The sequence below is a fragment of the Odocoileus virginianus genome, chromosome 19 (genome assembly GCF_023699985.2).
Source record: "Odocoileus virginianus isolate 20LAN1187 ecotype Illinois chromosome 19, Ovbor_1.2, whole genome shotgun sequence".
Taxonomy (NCBI): domain Eukaryota; kingdom Metazoa; phylum Chordata; class Mammalia; order Artiodactyla; family Cervidae; genus Odocoileus; species Odocoileus virginianus.
In genome coordinates, this window is record NC_069692.1 from 46,345,418 (window position 1) to 46,360,055 (window position 14,638).

The window sequence follows — 14,638 nt, forward strand, 5'->3', positions numbered from 1 at the left end:
GTATTTGCAGAGTGTGGGGTCAAGGAACCCAAATTCTAGACTCTCCTCTCTGGGAGGAAGAATCTTCCCTAGTTACCTTCTTTAACCAACCATTTGGTTCCAGAAGTGGAGAGGAAGGAGAGAGATGGGCAGAGAAACAAATAGACTGGTTGGATGAGCCTTGATGACCAAGGAAGTGACCCTGCAGCAGGCAGATGCTCTCACAGGGCCACAAGCTAAATGTGCCTTAGTGAACCGTTCTCTTGCATCTTCTGCATTCCCACAACGCCTAGTTCATGCTTGATTATGGCTCACCATATACTAATCTGTCATTTCTTGATTCTTTGTCACTTTCCAGGCTGTCTGAGACTCCTAGCACAGAGCTGATGCCAATAAGGGAATCACAAACTCACCCTTTGGGACTAGCAAGGCCTAGGATACAATGAAGAAGTGTCTTTAAGATTTTTTTTTTTTGCAATCATAGCAATGATTATATTCAAGCAACATAATCTGGCCAAAAAAATTATGAATGCTGCTATAAACACATCCCGTGAAGCCTCTCTCATTAATCCAGTATGTTCGGGAAACAATTTTCCAAATAACATAAAGCAACAGGGATGGTGCAGCTATTTGTACTCGAAGACACAAAATTAAAAGTTGATAAATACCACGCGATGTGATTCCATCAGAAGCTCATTTGCATTTTTTAAACTCCACTAAGAACCAATGACATACTTTATGTTACAAACAGAAGTCTGACCCAGGAAAGCATGCAGATTTTCTGCTTATGAGCGAGAGAATGCAGAGTGCCCAGGAGAGAGGACATCTGTCTAAAATGCCAGGCAGTGAACAAGAAAGCACTGATAGGATTTCTCTTTCTGATTTTCACAAGTCTCAAATTCCTGATTATATTCCTTTCCTCATATTTCACATTTATGCGACTGCTTTCCCTGCAATTTGGTTCTTTATTTAGCTCACAAAGTAGGCTTTATACTAAGGAGGTAGAGTGTTCATCTTTTGGCGTCAGTACCCGTTGCCCTTAGCAACCTCACTTGAAAGGAAACCTTATTTTCATCTGGTGATGCAAAGTAAGACTGAAGGGTCAACTGCAGAGCAATTGTGAACGGCAGGTCTCAAGCTGGCAAGTCGCTCAGCACAAGCCCCTCTTTCTTTTGGATCATTCCAAAGACATTGGGAGTTTTGTTCACAAATATTTCATAAATCACAGGTTTTGAACATTGGTTTCTAAACAATACCTGCAAAAAGAGAACTGTACAATCCAACTTGAAATCTCTTTATTGAAACTACAGAGAGAAACCATATAATTGACACAAGTCTAAGGCAAACAGAGAGATAGGTAAAAGGAATAAATATTCAATTCAGATATAGTATGTCAAATACTGTGAGTCTGTACTAATTTTGCATTCACTGATCTTTTAAAATTTGGGTTAAAGCTTCTAAGAACCTATGTGAAGAACCAAATCCAGTTTGCTGCCTGTTATTAGTTTAGACTTATAAATTCAGTGATAGAATAGCTAATAATTTTTGAATATTTTTGGGTCATTATCTGATATATGACAACTGTCAATCTATTTCTAAGGAAAAATAAGGGATGAATGTAAATGTAATTTTCACTCTTTGAAGCCTACTTAGATATAACTCATGTATAGTACTCTAAATGATACTTCATATATACTGTACATTGACATTCTCCTTATGAGTCAGAAGATGAAAAGAACTGCAAAATAAAAATATCAATAATAATAATAATACAATTCTACTACTGTGGCTTGAGACAGTGGTCCCCAACCCCTAGGTCCTGGGCTGTTTCCTTCTGTGACCTGTTAAGAACTGGGCCACTCATATAGCAGGAGGTGAGCAGTTGTCTTCCACGAAATTGGACCCTGGTGCCACAAAGTTTGGGGACCACTGACCTAAGAAGTCTAAGCTATCAGGCTGTTAGGCCCTTTTGGCAACAGGAAGATGCCTGGTCATTGCTAACATCAACATCTTACATTGTTTAAGTTGATTCAGTGCAACTATGTATGACCAGCTATTTTACTTATGCTTTGTCCACAAGCCTATTTCATGAAACACAGTCCACAAGCCTATTTCATGAAACACAGTGTAGCAGTAAGGTACGGCAAAGGACAAACAGGAACTAAGGCAGGAGAATTGGAAGGAGGTCAAAAATTGAGGGAAGCAATTGTAAATATGAGTATGATGAAATTATACTCTTTAGCCTAAGAGTGTGGCTAGGCATGTCTGTGCGGGAAAAAGATTCCATAGAAAAAGCAAGTCTTCCCACTTTGGCAAGATATTCCCGCTAAATTTTGAAATTCCATGTCACAAATTTAATCTTGTACTCTTTTAACTCTTAAGTAACTCTTGAAATTAAAACTAAGCCAGTTACTGAATCAGATACTGTCAACTTACTACTGGGTTTGGCTGTTTTTCATTTTTCCTTCAGCACTGAAGGTGAATCAAAGACGGTTGTTTTCCAAACTTATGCTTACCAAAGGGGAAATGTGTGGGGAGGGATAAATTAGGACTTCGGGGTTAACATACACACACTACTATATAAAACAGACCATCAGCAACAACCTACTGTATAGCACAGGGAACTCGACTCAATATTTTGTAATGACCTATATGGAAAAACAATCTGAAAAAAATGGATATATGTAGATGTATAACTGAATCACTTGGCTCTACACCTGAAGCTAACATAAAATTGTAAATAAACTATACTTCAGTGTGAAATAAAATAATCCACAGAGAATAAAGCAGTATTCATACTGGAAAAAATGGTCGTTTTCAACTAAAACAACTAAATATAATTAAACTACTTAAAAACTCTACGTAATGTCATTGAACTGTAGCACATTTCTTGCATGTAAACTTTACCTCAGCAACATTAATGACAAAAGTAAATATAATAAGCACAGATAAATAATTTTCTCAATACTTCATAAACATGGAGGGCTTCCCTGGTAGTTCAGTCAGTAAAGATTCTGCTTGCAGTGCAGGAGATCCGGGTTTGATCCCCAGGTTAGGAAGATCCTCTGGGGAAAGAAATGGCAACCCACTCCAGTATTCTTGCCTACATGTGTATATACAGAGTCTCTGAATTCTTATTTGAACACAACTTCTCAGCTGCTGTAAAGTTGGCACCTCTGAAGTTTCTCTCTCCAACGAGACTGGAATCCCGAGGTGTGGACCCATCCCAGCGTGTTTGACTCTGCTATCAAAGATGCTGCTCTGGAACCTTCACCCCCTGGGATGCTGCCATCGTTCTGAGTGGATGCTCAGAGCTCTCACCTGGCCTCCCTTGGAACAAAACATTATGTCTGTGAGAGGCCAGGGTGAGCTTAGGGATGTCCCCTGAGACTGAAGAACATCTCTTTCTGCTGTTTCACTTTTCCTGCAAGCAGGCCCACTCCATTCACAGGGAGCAGACTCCTGATTTGAGGTCCACCGCCTCCCTGTCTCAGCCTCACTCGTTCTGTTACAATTGCTGACATCAGAGATCACCACACATTTGCAGAGTTTATATTCCAACCAGAGGGCTCCAGGGGCCGTCTCTAGACTTTAAACCTCAGAATTAACTGTTGACAGACCATCAGTAAATTAAATTCCGGCTTCCAGCAGCTCGAATGAGCAAAAGATGTTTAATGACTTAATGAGACATTTTTAACAGTCAAAACCCTTCAATTATTTTTATTGCTATAATGTTCTTCTCACTCTAAAGAACTGTTTTCACTTTATGTGTGCCCTGTTTTGACATGAAATATTTCTGGAGGTGATAGTATTCAGTAACCTTATATTTTTGGCAACTCAAGGACAATGAGAAAATATGCCAAGAGATTACAATTTTTAAAAGCTCACTTTTTTCAATCATAGAATTTTTTCATTGCTGTATACCACTGAAGCAACAGATGGATAACTATAATAAAATGTAAATATTTTAATAGATAAATATGGTGCAATTTTAATAAAGGGTTTGAAGAATGACACTAAGTGTGTTCTGAAAAACTCTTGTATTTTACTCATTGCACACGATTATATCTCACCTATTCCAGATAACTTATCCAGAAACTTCAAGTGTATTGAATGTTGCTGAAAATCAACCATAATTTTAAAAGATCTAATGACAGGGATTATAGATCTACCTAGATTTACCAGAGGTCAAATAAGACTGTATTCTATCTGTTACAAATTTGTTAACAAGAAAAGGAACATAATGTGGAAAAAACTTTTAAGGGAAGTGTTTTCAGTAAAAGAAGGTGTAAAAAATGAAAAACTACTGAAATGAGTGAGCTAGGTATGATCAGGGGTTTCCCTGGAAGCTCAGCTGGTGAAGAATGCCCCTGCAATGCAGGAGACCCTGGTTCCATTGCTGGGTTGGGAAGATCCCCTGGAGGAGGGCATGGCAACCCACTCCAGTCTTCTTGCCTGGAGAATCCCATGGACAGAGGAGCCTGGTGGGCTACAGTCCATGCGGTTGCAAAGAGTCGGACACGACTGAGCGACTGAGCACAATGACAGGGAAAGCTGATGGCATGTGATCTGACACTGTGACCTCTCATATTTAACTGTGGGAGAGACATCACACTATCACGGGGATCGTGTCACTTCCTTCAAGGGTTATTCTGACCAGTATCTACTTGGGCTCCCAAGCCAGACATTGTAAGAACAACAAATGATGAAGTATAGACAGAAAGAAATGCTGGAGTAAACCCTCGGGTCCCAGTCTGGACTTGGACAATGGAGATGACAGAAAACTTAAAAGAATCACCTTCATGACCCAAGTTACCTGGGAGGTCTTGAATGACCCCAGGAAGGTTCTGTGCTCTGCAAAATAGTTCTTATTTATTTGACTGCATCAGGTCCTCATTATGGTGCATGGACTTTCTCTGCTTGCTGAGAGTGGGGGGCCACTCTTCACTGGGGTGCTCAGGCTTCTCACTGTGGTGGCTTCTCTTTGATGCAGAGCACCAGCTCCAAGGTGCTGGCTCAGCAGCTGTGCCACACGGGGTTAGCTGCCCTGCGGCGCATGGAACCTTCCTAGACCAGGGATCGAACCCACGCCCCCTACACTGGCAGGCAGATTCTTAACCACTGGACCACCAGGAAGTCCCTAAAAGACATTCTGGATGTTGTTTCTGAAGCCTTTTTCTCTTGCCCCGTTTTCTTTTTCATGCTGTGTGTTTATTTTGTTTGGGCCTGATGTATAAACAATCAGAATGGAGGAGGGACAAAGTCTATGCCAAGAAATGTAGCCCGAAGGGAAATGTTTTTAAAGCTCCACATAGAGGAGGAACAGAGCAATGTCTGGGCTCTGATAATAATGCCCTGGGGCTGCGTATGGGGCAGAGGCTGGTCTGTACGAGGCAGGGAAGAAAGTTTTTGGAAACTTTCACTGTCAGAGTGGACAGAGTTTACCAGGCAACACAGTTAAGTAGCACCCTGGGAAGGAACCTAAATGCTTGGTCACTGCAGCCTCTCACTCCATGGAGTGCAGAGTCTTAAAGTGGGTGAGAAGCTAGGGTCTCCTCTGTTGGGGACTCCAGGTGTCGGGGGCGGGGGGGTGGGGGTGGGGGATGTAGTCTCTGCTGGTACAAAACAGGAGCTCCTGAACCTGACAGAGCAGCGAGCGTGAGAGGTCACATGCGATGACCCTGGTCCAGAACAGGCTGGGGTGGAGGTTGGGAGAACAGTGGGCAGAGCAGACTTGCAGGAGATGAAATCAGAAACCTTTGTTTTGACATCCACTGTACAGGTCACTATAAACTCCCTAAGCCTCAGTTTCATTATCAGTAAAATAAAAGTGGTAAAAGCTGTCCTATAGGTAAGGTTTCCTCTGAGGACAGAAAGTGATGATTTACGTGGACATGTGTAAAAAAAGAGAATTGTTAAGAACAATTACAAACCTAAGCTCCAGGCAATGTAAATCTGTACATTTTAACATGATCACTCAGCTCCTCATGATTGTCACTTAACTGATGAGCAGCTACACAAACTGGAGACAGTTCAAAGGCAGCCAAGCCCTGTTAAGGTGAGCCAGGTGAGAGGAAAGGGGGATGTGTCTCACTGGAAGCTTGAGTCAAGGTTCGCCAGGAGCCCAGACTCCAGCAGTGGACTGGGTGTGTGGGGGTGTTTCCTCCTTTAATCACAGGTCTCTCATGATGGGATTTTGCTGAGTGCCCACAGGTCTGGAGGAAAAGGCTTGCCTTCCCAGCTCAGGCCCTTCAGAGTGAGGGCTGGTCTCAGCTCTTACCATCTGCGTGACCGCTAATTGCTCTTAAGATTCCCGCTTACAGAGCTGTGATAAAGACGCCCTGCAGACCTGATTGTAGAATGGAAAGCAAATCAAATCAAATGTGGAGAAGCAAGCCTTTTCCATCTGCTGCATCAGGTCCAGGTGGACGCTGTGAGGTCTGCAGTCAGGTGTGGTTGGGGACAGCAGTCCCGGGGGTGGGGGAGTTCACACTTGGTGGGGACGCATTTAGACATGGGGCAACCATCAGCTCCTTCTGTCAGGACAGAACCCGGGGTGCGGCTGCTCCCTTCCCCTCCATTCTCTGTGGCAAGTGTGAGAAATCAGCCGAGGTATCTTCCCCCCCAAAGTCCTTTTACCCTCTCCACCTTGCTATTCCATCAATTAAAGAATCACCGGAGCTCGGAAGCACTTCCCACTCCATCTCCTTTCTTACAGCAAAGTCAGAGGTACCAGGGGTCATTCACTCTCCATGGGAATCAGTTCAAACAGCTTATCTTCCTGATTCCTTAGAGAGACAATTTAATAAAAACAGTAAGGTGGGAGGGGTGTGTGGGCAGTACTTTGGGGGCAGGGGCATTGAGGGGGCAAGGGATGACGGAGGGACTCTCACAACCAAGAGTGGTGGGGGCTCCTTAAGGAAGGGAGGTGAGTGGGTGGGAGACACCAAGAGGATTGGGGGCTGGGGTCAAAAGGAAAAGAATCCAGGTCCTGGCTTGTAAACCGGAAATAATCAGAGAATCAGAGATAGCAGAGCTAGAAGTTTGGACGATGATGTCCTCTGAGAGCCTCAACATTGGATCAGTAGCAGTTCCAGGTAAGCACAACTGCCCACTTCTCGCCTTCATGCTGGGGTTTCCAGAACACACAGGACCCGTGTGTTCTCTGCGAGGTCTAATACGCACATGGGTCACTCCGCGCGCACTATGCTCTACAGAAGCAAGTAACGAGATTAGCAAAGCTTCACCACCACTCCACGTTTTTTTACTCAAGCTCTTTGGTACACAATTAGTAAGTAGTATTTTTAGAAGCTTGTGATTTGCAGTAAGTAATTGTAGCCTAGAACTCTTTCTTCTATTGCCACTCGCTAAGCACCCACTTAAAGTATCAGATCACGAAACTCACATAAATTGAAATTTATGTTTCCTTTTGGGTTATCTGGGAAAAATCCAACAAAGACAATGAGGGAAACATAATGCTAATTCCTACTCTTGGTTTCATAATACTACATTGATTATTTTCAGGCTTAATTTGGAGCACAACAATTAAAAGAGGTATTTCCTCTTATATTGGAGTTAATGTGGATTTTTTGCGGGGTGTGGTTTACAACCAATGGATTTATACTATCAAACGTCAGGCAGAGGAAGGAAAAACTAACTTGTGGAGGCATTTTCGTAAGAAAACAAACTCTCCCATTCTCTTTTGCCTGAATAATGGAAAACAGGGTTTTTCTTTCTAAAGGTATATTCTTTTCATAAGCAAAGGCAAGAGTGGCATTGTCCTCCAGCTGCAAATTAGCACGGATTGCATTCTTGCACCTAATCTTCAGATTTTTAGTATGAAAGATATGTATGACCCAAACATACATCAACTAACTAATAGATCAATAAAATATCTATTGATAGAGTGGAATATTATTTGGCAACAAAAAGGAATCACGTAAACACTAATCATGCTGCACCACAGGTGGACCTTGAGAACAGTATGTCAAGCAAAAGAAACCAGACCCAAAAGGCCACTTATTACATAATTCCATTTATCTTATTAATAAATGGCCATTGCAGGTAGATCCATACAGATAGAAAGTAGATTAGGCGTGGCCTAGGGCAGCGGGCGGTGGTGGGAGGGAAGGGCAGTGACTGTGAATGTGTATGAGGTTTCCTTTTGGAATGACAGGAATGTTATGGATTTACATAGTGATGATGGTTGTACAACTCTGTGCATATCCTAAAAACCACTGAATTTTATACTTTAAAGGGATGAACCGTGTGGGTATGTGAATTGTATCTCAATACCCTACGTGGAACATTCTTGCCTGTCATCGTCATGATATTCCAAAGCAAATATTCACTGCAAGCTTACCTTGTGGGGTTCAGTGAATTCTTGAGTGAGACTGCATTAGAAAAACAAGTTTAGAAATCCTTGTATGTAAATCTCAAGTTGGTTTCCATAGCTTTATCAACAAAATTTCCTGCCAGTTTTGAAAAAAATTGCCTTGGGTGATTCTCTCCTTTTATTGGCTTTTCTCATAGGATAAAAGAAGGGCTTTGCATTTCTTTTATGTTTTTGTTTTTGGAATGAAGTGGAATAAAGATGGAATTAAGTATTATGTTGTGTCACTTCCTGAAAGCAGTCGAAGATCAAATATGGAACATACCCAAAATGGGAGAAAAATAATTACTTAATAGCATACATCAATAATAAAAAGACCTTGTAAATTAAATGTTGTTCCAAAGACATCCTAACACTTACTGGAGCATCACACACACATGCTAAGAAAATGCCAAGTTTTATTTTAGTCTTCTAGCAAATCAATGCAATGAAATTTTCCAGATACATAATAAGAAAAATGTAATTTTTTATTAAAAATATACACACACATTATAAGCAGTGTCACTTTTTTCTTTATTTTCTTTTTATTGAAGTGTAGTTGGTTTACAATGCTGTATTAATTCCTTCTGTATAGCAAAGTGACTCAGTTATACATATATTACTATATACATTGTTTATTTCTATACTTTTCCATTATGGTGTATCCCAGTATACTGAATACAGTTCCCCGCGCTGTACAGCAGGACTTCTTTGTTCACCCATTCTATATATAATAGTTTGCATCTGCTATTCCCACCCTCCCACTCCTTCCCTCCCACACTTTTTTATTTCTTAATGTAATACATTTGGGGGTGCGATTAAAACAAGGTTTTATGTATAATGTGCAGCAACGTGGCTTTAGGATCACAGCCCTGGGGTCAGGCTGATTTGAATCCTGATGCCCCCACTAATGCCCTTGAGGAAGTATCTTAATTTCTCTGGTTCTCAATTTCTCCATCCGTGAAATGAGGATGAGGACACAGGGCTGAGAAAACTCAATATGATGATACATTTAAAGCGCTTAACATGGTGCTCGTTTGGGGTTGAGTTAACGGTGTTATCATCATCGTCATCTTTTCCTTGGCATTGCTTAATGCCCTTTTATAGGGTCATTTCTTACTCCAGTGACTTTTCTGATAGAATCCCCAGATTTCAGCCAGAGAAGCAATGACACAGACCAATTTAATCCCACAGGGAGACACTTTCTTCTATTTTTCTCAAAAATTCAAATTGTAATTCCGAGAAACCACTGATCCTTTTTGCTAATAGGCCTCAAACCACAATTTCATCAAGTCTTTTTTTTCCATAAACAAAGCCAAACATAATATCTGGTTCATCTGATTACACAGAGAGGAGCGGCCGTCTGAGTACCGCCTTATCACAGCCGATAATGGCAGTCATTACTAACCACCCGGAAAAACATCACCTAAAGAAGACATGTGGTCCCCATCAACGGAACGAAAAATGAAAAGGACCGGCAAGGCTACCCCTCCCACTTCCTGTGTTCACGTCTGATGAACAGTTCAGTAGCGTTACAGCAAGTCAACACGTCGCTCCGAGGTACTCACTGTGTTTTGCACATGGTGGGTGTCCAGAATAAATGTGGTCTTAACTTGAATTCCCTAGTTATTGTGCCAGGCATCATAGATACAAACTAAGGTTAAAACCTGGTCCCTTCCCTAAACCTTACTCTGAGATGCACCATCTTCAGAGCAAAGCCATTGGAAAGCGCTTCAAAGACAAGACAAGGCTTAGTCCAGGGAAAACAACTTCAGTAAAATGTTCCTGCCAGATACATTTATTCTCTGTGACATCACAAACGGATCACATTCCAAGATAAATTTAAGTAGTTTAGAAAAGTTTGTGGTGTGCCAAACAGCTAGTAATCTTCACTACAAGATGCCTCCCTGTCAAAAAAATTATTTTCTGCTATCCTAACATCCCCATTCCTGAGGCCCTCCATTTCTCTGGGAACCATCCCACCTGCTCCATCCCTGGAGCTCCTCTCTTCAGGTGGTCTTAAACCTAAGGCTGGTGCTGATGTTTCTGGAGGGCAGAGCCTGGAAGGGCTGGCGTGCAAGCCTGCTGCTGATGGGCCCAAAGTAAGTAACCCCCTGGCCTGTCACATGTCACAGCTGGGGGGTGGGGCCGTGGAGACTTCGGAGCCTAATGTGATGTGTGCATCTGACCCCATGAACCAGGTTTTGGCTGAGCAGTTGTTAGGAGACAAAAGGAACTGAGGCTACAATAGTGAATAAATTTGATTTAGAAGCTGAAGGAGATAACCTTTAAACATTTCAGAGCTTGTTGTGGAAGCGCGCACACACAAACATGTCCACACATAGACACAGACACAAATCAAACCAAAAACAAAGCTGAAAAGAGAAAACACTAACCAAAAAGCAGCTGTACCCAAGACCTAACTACTTTCTGGTATCCAAAAAATTGCTTTGGACTTAGGTCAACAAGGTCTCCTAACATGCAGTTCTGTGTATTTTATACCAGGCTTTGAATGAAAACAAAGTGAAAGCTTTAGACACATCAATTTCATCTCCAAATAAAAAAGAGGATTCAAAAATCAGAATTTGAAGAGGAATCAGGATAAAGTCAGTGTAACAAAGATTCTACCAAGATTTTAATGAAAATGTCAAATTTATGGGAAGCAACAAAAACTGAATACTAAGGAAAAGATGAGGGATAGAATTTAAACAAGTCATGCTGGCTCATTAATGACAAAACTGCAGTATAAGAAAAGAGTAGAAGTTATTTCTAATTATTAGAGTCTTATTTTCTATCATGTCCAAGCAGAAATCCTTATATTCTGTTTTAATCTAAAATCTTACTCCAGAAATTCAGTTTGCAAACTACAGATATGGCTACCCTAGAGAGTATATGTGTACTTAAGTTGCTCAGTTGTGTCCGGCTCTACGATCCTCTGTCCATGGGATTTCTTAGGCAAGAATATTGGAGTGGATTCCCTTCCTCAAGGGATCTTCCCAATCCAGGGATCCAACCTGGGTCTCCTGCATTGCAGGTGGATTCTTTACTATCTGAGCCACCAGGGAAACCCATATTATACTATATACTATAACATATATATATTGTTTATGTAGTATATATGTATATAGTACTATTTAATATACTAGAGAGAGTATTAGAAGGCAGAGAAATCACTTTGCTGACAAAGGCCTGTATAGTCAAAGCTATGTTTTTTGTTTTTTGTTTTTTTCCAGTAGTGCTGTATGGATGTGAGAGTTGGGCCATAAAGAAGGCTAGGTGCTGAAGAGCTGATGCTTTTGAACTGTGGTGTTGGAGAAGAATTTTGAGAGTCCCTTGGACAGCAAGGAGATCAAACCAGTCAATCCTAAAGGAAATCAACACTGAGAGTTCACTGGAAGGACTAACGCTGAAGCTGAAGCTCCAATACTTTGGCCACCTGGTGCAAAGTGCTGACTCACTGGAAAAGACTGGTTTGGGGAAAGACTGAAGACAGGAGAAGGGGGTAACAGGGGATAAGACAGTTGGATGGCATCACCCACTAACTGGACATGAGTTTGAGCAAACTCCAGGAGACAGTGAAGGACGGGGTGCTGCAGTCCATGGGTCACAGAGAGTCAGCCGGGGCGTAGCGACTGGACAACAGTGGCCACCCACCTGCTTCTTGGACGTGTCAGAAAACAGAACGGTTCCTCCTACGTCATGTATGACTCCACTCTGACTCAGTGTAACTGAGTTTATGATAGAGTGAAATGTTTTATAATGGGGCCTTTATTCCATTACTTCATGAGAGAGAAATAAACAGTATTTCAACAATCCAAGAACAAAGAGCGACACTTTTCCATGTTTTAGATGTAGTGCATCCTCACACTCATCTCGTATTTCTAGTTCATATGCTTGGAGGTGTCTCTGTGCTCAGGAGAAGAGCAGGGAGTAACTAAACCTTTCCCTGAAGTCTAAATGGGATGGACTAACTTAAGGCAGGTCGCTCAGCTCCCATCAGTAACCCCCAAAGTCAGAAGATCTCTGTACGAGGTAGTAAAATCACATCTATCAGAGCAGCTGCAGAGACAAGAGGCTCTGAATTTATGTAAACCATTACACAAGGAGCAATGCAGTTTCAAAATCAATAAGAAGTTCAGAACTGGGTATATTTTTAAAACAAAGGAAAGATTATCTGAGTAAACTAAGTTAGACTGTCCAGCGATTCACTCCCTCAATTCCAAAGTGGATCAATTCTTCAAAGCCACGGATCTCGTCCCATAAAATCACGACCCTAAAAATTGACAGTATGAGGCAACAGGAATATAAAACCCTAAGGCTTAGTTTAGAAGAATCTACGGTGAAACACAGGAGATACATTCCACAAAGGCAGAGTGTCACAGGGGGTCATTCTGGAAACGTGCGACACAGACCTTCAGAAACTGCCAGGAAAGTCCACAGTCATTACCGCACTGGCAAGTCTCACCACTGTCCAGCTGCTCAAGCTGAACCGCTGACGGTCAGCGTCAGATGGCTGTTGTCTGTCTGTGTGGAAGACAAGGCTGGAGGACCAAGTGCAGGACTTGAGGGCCTAACTAAGCACTGAATCGCGGCCCACAGACAAGACTGACTTTCCACAGTAGAGTAGGAGGCACAGAGTTTTAATCTAAATATTACTCCAACTCCAGGGTAAACTCACAGAACTTAGATCTCTCCCATTCTCCCTGAAAATACAGCTTGTAAGTGCAGCAGAAGACAATTCAATCACTCGTTGTAACGTCCTTGGATAGGAAGTATAACTAACTGGAAATTTAACAGATAAGTTCTAGCTAAGCTTTATGTGTCCTTAATAGTCTTTGGGATATTTACTGCTAAGAATCAAGGGGTTCTCAGGCACCAATATATAATGACTTCTGGGAAATATAAACAGATAAAAAGGTTGGTTTGGTTTGGGTTGGGTTTTTGTCCCAGAGAGATCTGAGCAAAGCAAAATATTACTACTGCATTTTTTTTTAAAGAAACTTAGTACCTTCTATAGCAAAAGATATAAAGTACAACATAGAAAAGAACTTTCTTCAAAATAGTCTCTATGTGACATCACTTTAAGTAAAACTTGAGGCAGCACCTGTACAGTTATGGTCACACACATATTTACTCACTGATCAATAAAACATAGAGTGATGCTGCAAAGCAGAGAACTAGAAACAGTTGACAGCAAAGGCTTACTTAGATTGTCAAAGGACAGTCAGCCACACCTACTCCTTAACTTTTTAAGGACCTCTGTTTAGCATCTCTTGAATCTATCCTCTAACCCAACCGATTAAAAAATTCATCTCTAATTATTATCAAGGCCTTGGGAAGGTAGAAAATAATCTCTCCTAAAAAGCAAAAGAGAATACTGGAAATGACAGATAGATGGTAGACAGATACAAAAATATAAATCGATAAAGATAAGGATGTTAAATAGATAGATCTCTGTAAATAAGTAGAGATAGATGTGAATAGTTACATGAATGTTATGCTGTGCTAGGTTGCTCAGTTGTGTCTGACTCTCTGCAACTCCATGGACTGTAGCCCGCCAGGCTCCTCTGTCCATGGGGATTCTCCAGGCAAGAATACTGGAGTTGGCTGCCAGGCCGTTCTCCAGGGGATCTTCCCAACCCAGGGATCGAACACAGATCGATCTCTGGCATTGCAGGAGGATTCTTTACCAGCTGAGCTACATGGGCAGCCCAGTTACATAAACAGACAGATATGTAAATACAGCTAGCTAGATACATAGATTTTCCTTTCCTCGTTTCTAAAAAGAATCTGAGGGACACTTACTATTTATTGCATCATTTCAATGTTCAAATCTTCAAAGATAGGTTATAAGAATGCGGCTTCTGTGGTGGCTCAGAAGGTGAAGAATCTGCCTGCAATGTAGGTGACCTGGTTCAATCCCTGGGTCAGGAGGATTCCCCTGGAGAAGGGAATGTTTCCCCACTCAAGTAGTTTTGCCTGGAGAATCCCATGGACAGAGAAGCCTGTTGGGCTACAGTCCACAGGGTCAGAAAGAGTCAGACAAGACGGAGCGACTAATGCTTTCACTTTTCATTGGAATACAATTAATTTGTCAATCCCTGTCATGTAAACATACTGTAGGAAGACTGTTTGAAGTTCTAGAAACAAAAAGCTGAGTCATGTTAAGCTCTTCCTAGAGTTGAAGTGGAGAACTGGCTTAGGACCATCTGGCTGGCTTTCATACAGATGAAAATGCTTTGTCCCAGCTTCTGCTGTCCAGAAAATAACATCCAGTGACTACCCTGG

At 41.7% G+C, this 14,638-nt stretch overlaps 1 protein-coding gene across 4 annotated transcripts in view; it reads right to left on the bottom strand.

Moving 5' to 3' along the window:
• Positions 1 to 14,638, bottom strand: part of KCNQ5 (potassium voltage-gated channel subfamily Q member 5) — a 389,192-nt gene that overhangs the window by 323,463 nt on the left and 51,091 nt on the right. Inside the window, exon 3 of one of the 4 annotated variants that reach the window (XR_011481934.1) lies at positions 3,694 to 14,604. The exons of the other annotated variants lie outside the window; for them this stretch is intronic. The gene's annotated coding sequence lies outside the window, so the exon portion shown is untranslated. Of the gene's footprint in view, positions 1 to 3,693; positions 14,605 to 14,638 lie in introns of those variants that run through there. 4 annotated transcript variants of the gene reach the window in all.